The following is a 13,240-nucleotide window of genomic DNA, read 5'->3' on the forward strand; positions in this document are numbered from 1 at the left end:
AAGAACTCTAATGAGAATTTGCGTCAAAAAAGATCAACGTTTCAGTAAAAATGTTCACTGAATGTCGCAGATATTTCATCGGCATCATCCTCGAATAATGTTTATATTGGTCCCACATTTTATGGAATTGAATATGAGTACATAAGACAGAGATTACATTATATTCGTATTTTGGATTTTGAGTAGATTTATACATAATAAAGTTTAGTTTTTAGTTAAATATATTTTTGATTAACGTAAAACTCCCATGAGGAGCATAAAGAATTTTCTTTAATTTTATTTAATTATTTCCGACTTAAAAAATATATTTAGTTGTGACCTTAACTCCTGTGGTAGATATAATGTAAGGTTTAGTAAAAATATCCATTAATTTTGCATTAAATTTAGGGTTATATTTAGTAAAAACAAAAGTCGCATATGCATTTGATAACTTTTTGCCATTATGAGGATTATTTCTCTATGACACTCTCATAGACATCGTCGTCCCTATTTGCTGGGACACTCGTTTGTCACAAACTTCTCTGTCGGCGAATTTTTAGCATCAAAATCATTCGCCAAAGATAGAAACAGGTAGTAATTACTTGGTGCTAGGTCCGAACTAAAAGGTGCTTCTATAAGACAAACAAGCTCTTCTGGCGAGTCACTCTTAATATTTTAGGTCTGGCGCTGTCCAGATGGACCACAATCCCTTCCCCATTGACCAAAACTGGCCGCTTCGGTGTATTTGCTTCGGTCAGATAGTTCAACTGTTGACAGTACAAGTCCGAATAATAAGAGCTTGACCGTAAAGGGTGAGATCATAGTAGATGAGACCCTCTCAATCCAACTGAAAAATCTTGCTAACAGTGAATTGGCTATTTGTTTGTCCAGGCTCATCGCGATTTAACCACGACCTTTTTCACTTGCCCAACTCAGAAAGAGAATCGACGATGTTTATTATGTACTTAATCCCTATTTTCGACAATTCTCATACACTTTATCACTCTGATATATCGCCAGATACAGATTGCTAGAGCCAGCTATTGGAAGAATGGTGAATTCCTTTTTACGAAACCAAGAGCCAATGTAGAGGCCAGTTAGACCCATCTGAGATAGCAGGCATAACGATTATAATGAGACATAACCACCCTTCTTCACAGTATCGATTGATATATATAGCCTAATATTCGAAACAAAAAAAAAATAATTTTATGCCTACCGAGGACCTACTCAGAACTATGAATATTTATTTAAAAAGTTATAAAATATTTTAAAAATTGAAAGCTTTTGGTCTTTGTTCGCACTCAAGCTGATCCTTAAACTAGAAAATGAGGAAATCTTGGTTGTTAGCTGGCTTAGGCCTACGGCCAATGCAAGCTGGCGTACAAACACAAAAATTGGCATTATTCCAACGTTCAAGAAATTTTTACATTGAATCAAGAAAAATTACATGCATTTTGTATTAGTTATTTTCAAATTCTTTGCTTGCTTCTTTACTCTCTTCTTTGCATCTCTTTTCCTTAAGCTAGCTGGCTTCATTTTGTCTTCATATTTTTTTCCATCGCATGCATTTTTGTATGCAACATACCTATATTATTAGCTTTTTACCCAATATGTGTGAACACATAGCTTTACTTCGATATATGTGACGCATCTCCCTAATGTTCTTATACTATTTTCCAAGATTTCAAGCTTGTCTTAGATATTTCTTGAAAATTTCTTAAATGCTTTGATCGTTTGCTTTAAACTAGCAAACAGTTCAAGGTAATTTTTAATGCAATAAATCACATCTTGCGAAATGCATTTACGAAAAAGAAATTGGCTCTTTAGGAAATGCCTACGATATTGAGAAGTTTCATTAAATATAAAAAATTTTTTTTGATGCTACAATATGTAAATGGAGATATATGTATACGATATATTCCTAAATCAGGTGAAACACAATATTAATAAATCAAAAATTGTATCTTTTGACTGAAAATATGAGATATAGTCATATTATTCGAAACATTGTAAAAATTGCTAATAAAATCCACTACATCGGTTTCCTAAAATTTGTTATTAAAATCATTATACAGCGTGATTTCATGTTTTAATTTTATTTTTTTTTTCAACTTACAGAGCAAAAGATTATCACATGATATTCTTAACATAAATGTTTATGGGAATTGAAGATAAAACTTACAGCCATTGACAAAGCTGCTTTAAAAAGGTTTTTATCAATTTTGTTTCATTCTTACTGTAGAAATAACCACCTTAAGGTCAGTTTGGCACCATATTTCTTTTCTTTTTTCATGGTTCAAGATTCAAAGAAATTTTGTGTCATTTCTCAATAAAAAGTAAATAATTAGAAAGTATCCACCTAATTTTTCTGAAAAAAATTTTACACAATTATTTATTCTCAGTCGTCGTCGGTTTGCGATATTCCTCGAATTGTCAAAGCGCCTATTTGTAGAGAAAATATACATAACATTTTCTTTGTTTGCATAACAATCATAAAAAGCATATAAGTACTAACTTAGGCTTGAATTAAACATCCCCAAGAAATTAGTTTGTCGTATTGGATATTACATATAGTTCAAGTTTTTTTTGCTTTTGATTATGCACACATATGTTTTATTAAAAAAGGCGATTTTTGAGAAATACAAAGATAAACTACTCTATCAATTGTTTTAAAATTTTAAGGATACGAGTAAATTTATTCATAAAATTAAATATTTTTCGAGTTACATGCAATCTTCGACTCCACCGCTGCAATAAATCTGCCTTATCCGTGAATGAAACATAAAAAAAAATTTTCAATTAGTAGATATTGTACGAATTTATGGTCGAAAAAAATTGTGTTTTACCCAAAAATTAATTCGCTTTCGTCTGGGAAAATTCGATTTTTGTCAGATAATTAATAGGTCTTTGTATGGAAAACTATACGCGAATACAACAGGCAGAAATATTTGATAGTGATCGGATCATTTGTCTTTGAGTAGACTATAACTCAAAGACTGTTTTAGATATCGATTTAATACAATATACAAGTATATTATATATAATACAAGTATTGTATCATGTATCTATAATGTGTTTATTGGTATATTGGAATGTGTGCTTGGAAATTCTTTCTATTTTTCTCTTCGCAGAAATTTACCTACATACATATTTACATGGGAGACTTGTTTCCACTTAAAAACGAGATGTCACATTTCTGTAACACATTTTTCACTTTTGCACCATTTTTTGCTTTTTCATTGTACATATCAGGTAATTAGATTTCTACCTGGCGGTTGAAATGTCGTCGTGCAGATGCATTAATGCTGGTATTTTGGATTTGTACTACACGCTCGCCAAAAGACAAAACAATGGCAATTCGGGGGTTTCACCTTCAGTGGATTCGTCAAACGCCTTCTCTTCCAATCATAACTCACGTGTTAATGCGGGTTACTTGACGTTTCTTCTTCAAGGGTTACTCATGTTACTTAGGAGACCCGAATGTCTGCGGAAATTGACGCATTACTTAATATAGCGTAGCAACCAAAGTACTCCGCATTGTAATGGCAGGATCTCAAATTTTGACAACTTCAGATAATGTATCTTTGGAAGTTTAAGAGAAGATAAACTAGTGGTGCCTCTGAAGATATAAAGCATAAGTTGCAGTAACAAAACAAAAGTGTTCTGCATTAATAATACTACATGGGGAAACATCTAGTTTCCATTTAATGGCCAACATACGATTTGAAGATACAACTGTCATATTGCGCGAATCCGTCCAAATATCATAAAGGAGTTAAAAACTTAAATATATATCAGTGAGGTATTATTCATTAAATTCTTAGAATTGATTTAAGAATGAAATATTCTGAACTCTTTAATTATTTTTGTACAGCACTAGATGACGGGGTTTCTGAACAAAAATGACAACGCAGATTCACATAAAACGAGTTGTACAGCCAAAGCTTTTAATATTGAATTGGACAAAAGGAATATGCAGAAAGTATTACTAAAATATGTTTAGTTAAGCGTGATTGTTTGGATTTGTATTATATCCAGATATATGAATGTATGTTTGCATGGAAATATGTACAATTTGTATATAAAATATGATTTATCCCTGTACTGGATTGTTATTAAAAAAGAGAATTACATAATAAAATTCTCTTATATATTTGAGGTCATTAAAGGTAAGTAAGTTTTTCATTGGTGAAACAACTAGTTTTGGGAAACAAGCAAAATCACCCCAAATGTAAAGTCTAAAATGTAGACCCTAGTGGATTACATCTTGGGTTTTCCAGAATTGGCCTGCAATGTTCAATACAAAGCAGGCACATATATCAAAAAAGCTCTCAATGTAAGCATTATCTCGGATGGGTTGTGCAGAGATATCAGGGACAATTTTTTGTGGACATAATATGACTTCTTATAATCTTAAACAACATAATTTTTAGCAGGACTTCACACACAGTACAATGTTTTTGGTCACATATGAATATTATGTGGTACGCATACGAATAAATAACAGTGTAAATTATTTACTCCTACTTTTTTATGCTCCATTCAGATTGTGTATCGAGCACACTTACATCTTTGCTATTAACGTGAAAAAGCTCGAAAGGTTGAGAAGCTTACGCTTTAACGGTCATAAGAGTTAAGTGTAAAAAAGCTTAAGTAGCTTTCCAAATCTGATTAGTAAGTTATACCAACAATACTTTTAAGATAGTGTCCAATGACATCAAAACAGTTTGAGTGGCAGTGGAATTTGCGACGTTAATAACATTTTGATTTATTTACCATGAACTTAGTTTACAGTATGAAAAATGAAATATAGGATATAATACTCCCTGAGTACTTGCGGAGTAGGAATGGTTTTATCCCTTGAAGTTCCACCTCTACTGAATCTATTATTAAAACATTGAAAGAAACACAAACGAAATATTCTTTTATTAAAAAATCGATGCTCAATTTTCAAGCATAGGTAATACTGACCCATACTTATTCACAAAAATTAAGTTTTTATTTGATCTCAGTCATACATAAGTATGTAAATAATAAATATCTTCGTCGCATGCTTAACAGAATCAGATGTCTGCGTTAGTCTTTGAATTATGTCTCAATTAAATATCATTTTATTTATTTCACTGAAGTGTACAATGAGTAAAGGATGTTATGACTAATTATTTCATTGAGATAAACTTTATTATCTTTTGTTGTCATCTAAAGACTTAATCCTTTACCCACCAATTTAAAATAAAAATATATACAAACTCAAACATATAATTGTGATTATTTGAGCGCTTCCTGTTCGATTCGTGCTATTAAAATCGTGCTCAGAAGTTTATTTCTAAGAAAGGTCATTTACTTCAGAAGAAGATGAGGATCTGAATGTCACCTAGCTACTAGTTTACCCGTAATATTCATAGATCTAACTCCGACTGTAAGCAGGGCGTTTAAATAAGTATATGTATATATATACAAGTATATATGTACGTATATACTAAAACATACTACTTAGCATATTAAAATAATTGTTTTCTGTCATGGTAAGACTTCGTTTAGCTCAAAAAATGCACCGCTACTTTTGTTCATATTTTACGATTATCGCAAACCACACTAAACTATGCCAACATTCTTTAAAATGCTCGCTTTAATATAGGTTTTTTCACTTCCTCATATGTAGCTGTCGACTTCGACTTGGCGTATGCCGTATGTAAGTATTTAAGTACATATACAGTAGAATCCATTTATTATAACTCCGCCTATATTGACCAACCGGTTATTATGACGTAATTACACTACGAAGTTTGGTTTTCATATAAAATTCTTTATAAAAAAGTCGGATATAATGACTTCCCTAACATTGACATGTCGCTTATTATGACCCATTTTTAATAAATTATGTCCGGTTATAATGACCGACATGATTCTTAACACCTCTGGTTGATTCTCGACGACGTTCGGCACGTGGCTCGTTTTTGTTTGGAATCTCAGTGAGTAATTGACGCTTGAAGGTCACGCATTCTTTTTCGTTTGTTACTGTGAAAAAATGTCATCTCAACGACGTAAAGCATTTACAATTCAGGATGTGTCGCAAAGGAATTTGGCGTGGTCATTCGACAACTTCAATGATTTTTAAAAGCAAGAACCGTATTAAGCAATCGTTCAATTCAAATGTTTTGAAACCGAAGAGGCTTTGAAAATCACGACAAGAAAATATTGATCAAGCATTATTTCAATGGTTTAAAAACATGAGAAACAAAGGAATACCTGTCAGTGGCCTTATGCTATAGGAAAAGGCAAATGGTTTTGCCGCGCGTTTTGGTATTTTCAACTTCAATTGTGTTTGGAAAAGTTGTCGGTGAATCTTCGTCTGTTGATCAAAATTCAACAACAAACTGGTTGATATCTGTGTGGCCGAATTTACGAAGACAATTTTCTGATAATGAGATATTTAATGCTGATGAAACTGGTCTTTTTACAAATTAATGCCGGATAAAACTTTAAAATTTAAAGGTGAAAATTGTAGTGGAGGTAAGTTGTCGAAAGATAGAATAACTGGCATGGTAGCAGCGAATATGAGTGGCACAGAGAAGAAGAAATTGCTCATTATTGAAAAGTCACAAAAACCAAGATGTTTTAGAAGTGTCAAATCATTACTTGTCGATTATGCTAACAATCATAAAGCTTGGATGACGTCAGAACTTTTTCAGAAATGGCTTCGTGATTGGGATTGTGATTTGGTGAAGAAGAAGAAAAATATTCTATTGCTGGTTGATAATTGCCCGGCGCATCCAAATGTTACTGATTTAAAGTCTATAACACTTGCTTTCCTTCCGCCGAATACAACATCAGTACTACAGCCAATGGATCAGGGAATAATACGATCACTCAAAACGAATTTTAGAAAGAACCTTGTGCTCAAAATGACTAATTGTCTTGATGCTAATGAAAACAACTCTTCTACAAAAATAAGGGTGCAAGATGCAATTCTGATGGTTAATGATGCCTGGAATAAAATGTAACAAAGTACCATTCATAACTGTTTCAAACATGCAGGATTCATTGAACGCCACGACGGTTTACCTATTCAAATATCAAAATATGAATTCGATGAAGAAGACGACATTCCTTTATCTTTATGGTCACGAAACCTAAATTCAGATTCTTCAGCAGCACCCGAAATGTGGGAAGACTATGTTGACATCGATAGTGCTCTCCTCACATCTGAAGAACCCACCGATGAAAATATCGTACAGAACATTAGTGCTAAGGAACAACTAGAAAGTGATGGGGAAGAGGAAGTCAAGGAAGCACCATTACCTACCGCAGAAGAGGCATTAAAAGCTGCACAATTATTCTCACGAGTTGTTTACAGCAATATTGAAAATGACAATTTGACCATAGCTATATCTTCTATACACAATAGTATTAGATACTGCTTTTACAATAAAATAAAAAAAAACAAAAGCAGTCAAAAATTACAGATTACTTACAGTAAAAAATACACTTGTATGTGTTATAATGTGCTGATAACGTGCAATTTTGATTTTGATTTAATATGTTTGTATATGTAATTACTATGTTTCTGTATTAAAATACTTAAGTACATACATATTTACATAGAAAAGGTTTTTCATTTTACAAAACGCATTGCATTACGTCCGCTTATTATGAGTAAGTATATTTATGAACTGTTATTGGCTAAGCCCTGGCTTAAACACTTGGACATAGTTTGGAAATGATATGGTGGATACGAGTGGTGCCTTTTATATTTCGGTATTTCAGAACAAAAAAAATTAATCATCTTAAATCGCTTTTTATTTTTCAAAATATTCTCCATTAAGATCCAAATACTCTTTCATGCGTTTAAACCAATTCTTTAACCTGAACGTATCAACCACCTCTTCAGGTGCCGAAAAACGTTAACATTTTGGTATTTTTTACGTACGGGAATACAAATAATTCATTCGGTGCTCAGTCAGGACTCAAATCATGAAATCGATTTTTTGAGTGCTCAAAAATGTAGTCTTAGGGTTTCTGTCGATGTGTGAGAGCTCTTATTGTCGTGATGAACTTATCCATTTTCGGTGGTTGGTTTGGCAAAAAAATAATTGTGTACCACTCAGAAGTTACTGTTTTGCGTTGTTCTAGGTTGCGACATGTCCAGTTTTTTCAAAAAACTAGGCAACCATTTGCTTGGATATACTTTGTGCGAGAACAAATTTTGTTTTATTCGGCTCATCTTGAAACAACCATACAGTCGACTGCTGTTTACTTTCGGCCTCATTTGCATAAAGCCAGGATTAATCATTAATCATTAGGATTCCGATGTCATAGACGTGTTTTGAAACACCGCCATCGTATTTTTTTAACACTACTCTCGCCCAAACGTCACGAGCGTTTTTTTTTTTGAGCGATTAACAAACTATGTGGTATCCAAATGAACAAATTGTTTTTACTGTCAAATGTTCATGCATTATTGAATCTGTATTGGTCCAACCAGTTGTCTATATGACAATATCAGTTTGTACACAGCATCAGTAGTTTCGGAACAACAACTGTATTAATAATTTAAGCCATCAAAATGTATTGCTTATTTAATTGATATTGGTATTAATAATAACTAAGAAGCAATCAGAGAAGCTTTGACAAAATACCCCCAAGATACCAGCTCGCCCAAACTCTTGTTTATACAGCTTATAAGAATGCTATTTACGTCGAGAAATTATACTTGAGAATATTTTTATAAACCATTGTAGAGATTGGTCTTTTATGCTCATATACTCTTACTAACTATTTAGCAAGTTGCGGTTCTAACTCTTTGACTTCATTTGCTTAATTATTTACAACCTGGAAAATTTTTACAACAGCGTAGTATTATTTGAAATTGGTATATGAATTGCATTACATATTAGCGCTGACACACAGTTTGCCACTCTGACGATAACACCAAAAACCATATGAACCACTGTAAGTGTATCAAAAAGCGGATATTCATATTAAACTATCAGCAATGTTTTATACAAGTTGCATCTATATTTTAAAGGAATATGTGTTTAAATACTTTTTTTGTGCCAAGTATTTCGGGATACCAAACTGTACATCTGTAATTTGCCCCTGAGTGTTGCTACTATTGTAAGCGTTACCTAAACTGATTTGCTAAACCTAAAAACTGGACAAAAAAACTGTCTCTCTGTGCTAAACATTGCGCACATTCTTAATTAACTTGACTCATATGTATATACATATATGCGTGTTTCGTGATTTGTTTACACCACTGTCTCGTATATTGTTAACAATTTCTTACCAAATTCATTTGGACCAGTGAAAAAGCGCTTACGTACGTAGCAACTAAACTTTGTTTTATAGGGTGATTCATTTCGACTATTCCTACTTAAAAAAGAAAACACACAGAAAATTCAAATTTAATAGAGAACGTTTATTATTATTCAAAAGAACATTCATTGGAATTTATTTGTTGAAGATTATCTCTTATAAATGTTGGCCGCGGCTACGTCTCAGATGGTCCATCCGTTGAGCTCAAATTTCGACGACTCATTCGAGCATTTCGATGTTTTCCTCCAAGGCCTGAATCGAGACGGGATTATCCGCATAAACTTTAGACTTGTTGAAACCAAATATCGCCGAGATCACGAGAGATTCAATTTCATAATTCTAATAGTCGGTTATCATGGCGCAGTAACGATCCCCATTGACGGTTAAGTTCTCACAGGCATCATTTTTGAAGAAATATGGACGGATGATTCCACCGGCCCACAAACCACACCACACCGTGGTTTTTTCTGGATGAAATGGCAGCTTTTGAAACTTTTCAGGTTGCTCTTCATCCCAAATGCGGCAATTTCGCTTGTTTATATACCCAGTGAGACACCCTTTATTCGATTTGATGCTTGTTTACAGCAAACGACGTGGCTAGTAAGAATATTTAATGTATTATTTTGAATACAAACACGGCCTACATTCATATTTAGTTATATATAAAATTGGTATATGAAATGCATCTATGAAGGGTATCATAGCTTCGGTGCAAGCATAGTTAATATAGTGGTTTTGAATTTTCGGCGGACAAAAATTAAGGTACTCCGAATAAGTTAGGAAGGTTATCGCAGTAGGAAGATCCGTACAGTTATCTTTTGTTTTAGCTTATTAGTGTACTTAGTGCAGACGAAAGAGCGATGTAGATTTCTTCATTTTTTCCTTTTTCACTAATTTAAGAAACCATTCAATTCTGCTAATCAATTGAATTTTTCCCAAAAATAGATTAGCCTTTCTGTAGCAATGAATCGTACGAACAACAACTGAGGCTTGAAATTTCTTCCTTTTTGGTTACGAAAATGTATTTTAAATTGTACAGTTGTGGTCTAGTAGTATAACAAACATGGTATTACTTTTCTCACCTTCAAGTAGCATATTGTTCAGATATACTTTTGAAATACCGTAGATTGATTTGAAAATGTTGATGACGTTGGTGATCCTTGAGTGATAAACCGACAGAAACCAAACGCCGATTGGCTGAGTATAAACTATAAGGCATAACGTTTCCAAAAGTAAAAGTGTTATTTTATAACATTTCTTTTGTTGCATTGTTCAACATTGAAGTAAATTAACTTATGCGTAAGAAGCTTTTACAACACTAACGTTAATTTGGGAGAACTTCACCACACAGTAAATAGCAGCTGAACAGTTCCGTTCGCTTGCAGTGATTTTGGTGCTAATTTTCGAAAGCTTTTGTGAGTATATAAGTATATAAAGTCTGACCACTTTATACAACTTAACTTAAAACTACTTAACTTCAGAAATTGTATGACTATTTTATTAATTCTAACTATAACTCACTCTTGAGTTCGATCACTGAATTGTTAAATAAAAGTCCAAATTTAATATCTATACACTTACATATATTTCTAATTCCAACAACTTAACACTTATTGCTCGTTATTCGAGTTTACAACTTATTGCTTTTAGCTTAAATGCTCTTTACACGGCAACACTCTAATTTGAACTGTCTTTGCTTCACAATCCGGCAGCCCTTATACAGTAGATCTTTCACAAAACTTCGTTGCTAGGTCATTCTAGCAACTATGAATTCTCTGTCTAGTTGCCTCTGGCAGTTTATCATCGATTCTAATCTGTTCTGGTATTCGTTAAATTTTAACCTAAGTGAATATAAGAAAAATTTACATTTCTTATTTCTACAATTTCCATATATTATAAAAATGCACCCACATTTGTAACAAAAAGTTTAGAAAAATAACAAAAATAATGCAAAGTAAATTTTCACTCAAAATGTTTAACGCAAATGAAAGAAATTTTAATTAAATCGGAGACAGATAGTTTCTAGTAGTTGTGTGGATATCTAAATTTTTAATCAAAAAGCAAAGCTTTTAATTAACTTGAAATGCTTGAAGCGTGGCAGCGTGCAGTCAAATCGGAAACCAATATACACCCATTTACATGGTTTGAATGTGAGCATACACATATTTATTTCTATTGTATATTGGGTTTTAAACTAACAATTGTGAGTGTATATGTAGGAGTGCGTGCTTTAAGCAATTTCTGCAATGCGATCTACAAGTATTTAGATTCTCCAGAAATAACACTGGTGACTACTCGTGGTTAAATAGTGAATAGTGCTTAATATTGAATATAACGGATGATCCAAGTAGGTATTCTTTTCAATAACCTGTTTTTGACAGATTACTCGTGAGTCATGTTATTTTTGTTCGGTATTGTTTGGTATTTCATCATGGAAGGACTTACGCCTAAACAATGTTTACAAATCGTTCAACTTTATTACGAAAATTCAAGTTCTATCAAGAATGTGTTTCGCGCACTTCACTCAACTAATGTTCAACATAATCGGCCTACCGCTCTTGAAAAGTTCCAAGAAGTTCCGACGTTTCCGAGTAAAATTTTGTTCAGCGATGAGGTCCATTTCTGGCTGAATGGGTATGTAAACAAGCAAAATTGCCACATTTGGGACTAAGAGCAACATGAAAAGATTCGAAAACTTCCATTTCATCCAGAAAAAAAACGGTTGGTGTGGTGTGGTGGTTTCTTAAAAAATGATGCCTGTGACAACGTAACCGTCAATGGCGATCGTTATTGCGCCATGATAACTGACTATTTGATGACTGAAATTGCAGCTCGTGATCTCGGCGCCATTTGGTTTCAACAAGACATCGCCACTTCACACACATCGCATCAATCAATAGATTTATTGAGAGAACACTTCGGTGAGCAAATAATTTCACGGTTGGTTACACCAAGGTCGTGTGATATCACACCGTAATACCTTTTCCTATAGGGATATGTAAATTGTAAAGTCCATGCATACAATCCCGCTTCGGTTCAGGTGTTAAAGCAAAACATCACGCGTGCTATTCGTCAGTTACCAGCCGAAATGCTCGGACAAGTCATCAACTGTGGACTTAATGGATGGACCATCTGAGGCGTAGCCGCGATCAACATTTATAAGAGATAATCTTCAGTAAATAAATTCCAAGGAATGTTCTTTCGAATGATAATAAACATTTCCCATTAAATTTGAACTTTCTGAGTATTTTTCTTAAAAAAAGAGAAAAGAAGATTATAGATCACCCTTTATATACGAGTATAAATATTCAAAGTAAATACGGAAGTCATTTAGTAAAAATTAAACTATTTTAAATATAAATATTGCGGAACATTGTTAATGTCTTGAGAAGCTTAATATAAGTTTTTCCCTTGCTGAAATTACTAACTTTAGCTTGTTGATTCTAACCAATGCTTTTAACCGACAGGCAGAAAAAATTTCTAATCTTAAAGCAGATAATGAATAAAAACTATATTTGAATACTCGTATTCATAGCAATCTAAGTGTAGAATTACCCCTTTGTATTTGCAAAGTTCTAGCTATCCTCCGAGTTCCACCACAAAATCCACAATAAATTTTATTATGAAAATACAGCAATAGCACCCCTAAACCCTTTAAACTTGTTTGCTTACCGATTGCTTCTTGCTCTCTCCTGAGTATGAGCGAAGAGGTAAGCTCTGCTGCTAATGCATTTGCCAATGTCTAAATGTCAATACCAACCGACCAAGTTTGCATATGGCTTACATTTTAGGCATTACATTTTAGGCAGTTTGCGAAGGTATTACTTGTTCTCGATACGGCAATTTAAGTTCAGCAACAACTGCAAATACTATTTCAAATATATGTAGTACAAGATATCATTCACTCTACTATTCATACTTTATCTAAACACTTCATTTA

The 13,240-nt window shown here is 33.1% G+C and overlaps 2 long non-coding RNA genes and 1 pseudogene across 6 annotated transcripts in view; all 3 read left to right on the forward strand.

The window, feature by feature from the left end:
• The window catches only part of LOC118682254 (uncharacterized), a 43,138-nt gene extending 39,052 nt beyond the window's left edge, over positions 1 to 4,086 (forward strand). For 3 of the 5 annotated variants that reach the window (XR_004978030.2, XR_004978023.2, XR_011395430.1), the window contains 2 exons: positions 3,235 to 3,784; positions 3,857 to 4,086. This is a non-coding gene — a long non-coding RNA (uncharacterized lncRNA). Of the gene's footprint in view, positions 1 to 2,100; positions 2,192 to 3,234; positions 3,785 to 3,856 lie in introns of all 5 variants that reach the window. The other 2 variants (XR_011395429.1, XR_011395428.1) reach the window with 1 other exon arrangement.
• A 2,015-nt stretch (positions 4,087 to 6,101) lies between these two features.
• On the forward strand, positions 6,102 to 7,462 carry LOC138855964 (tigger transposable element-derived protein 6-like; annotated as a pseudogene).
• A 4,063-nt stretch (positions 7,463 to 11,525) lies between these two features.
• On the forward strand, positions 11,526 to 11,934 carry LOC118682231 (uncharacterized). Its single transcript, XR_004977985.2, has 2 exons — positions 11,526 to 11,647; positions 11,739 to 11,934. It is a non-coding gene; the product is annotated as an uncharacterized lncRNA (long non-coding RNA).
• Positions 11,935 to 13,240: the final 1,306 nt, after the last annotated feature.

Source organism: Bactrocera oleae, chromosome 3 (genome assembly GCF_042242935.1).
Source record: "Bactrocera oleae isolate idBacOlea1 chromosome 3, idBacOlea1, whole genome shotgun sequence".
NCBI lineage: Eukaryota > Metazoa > Arthropoda > Insecta > Diptera > Tephritidae > Bactrocera > Bactrocera oleae.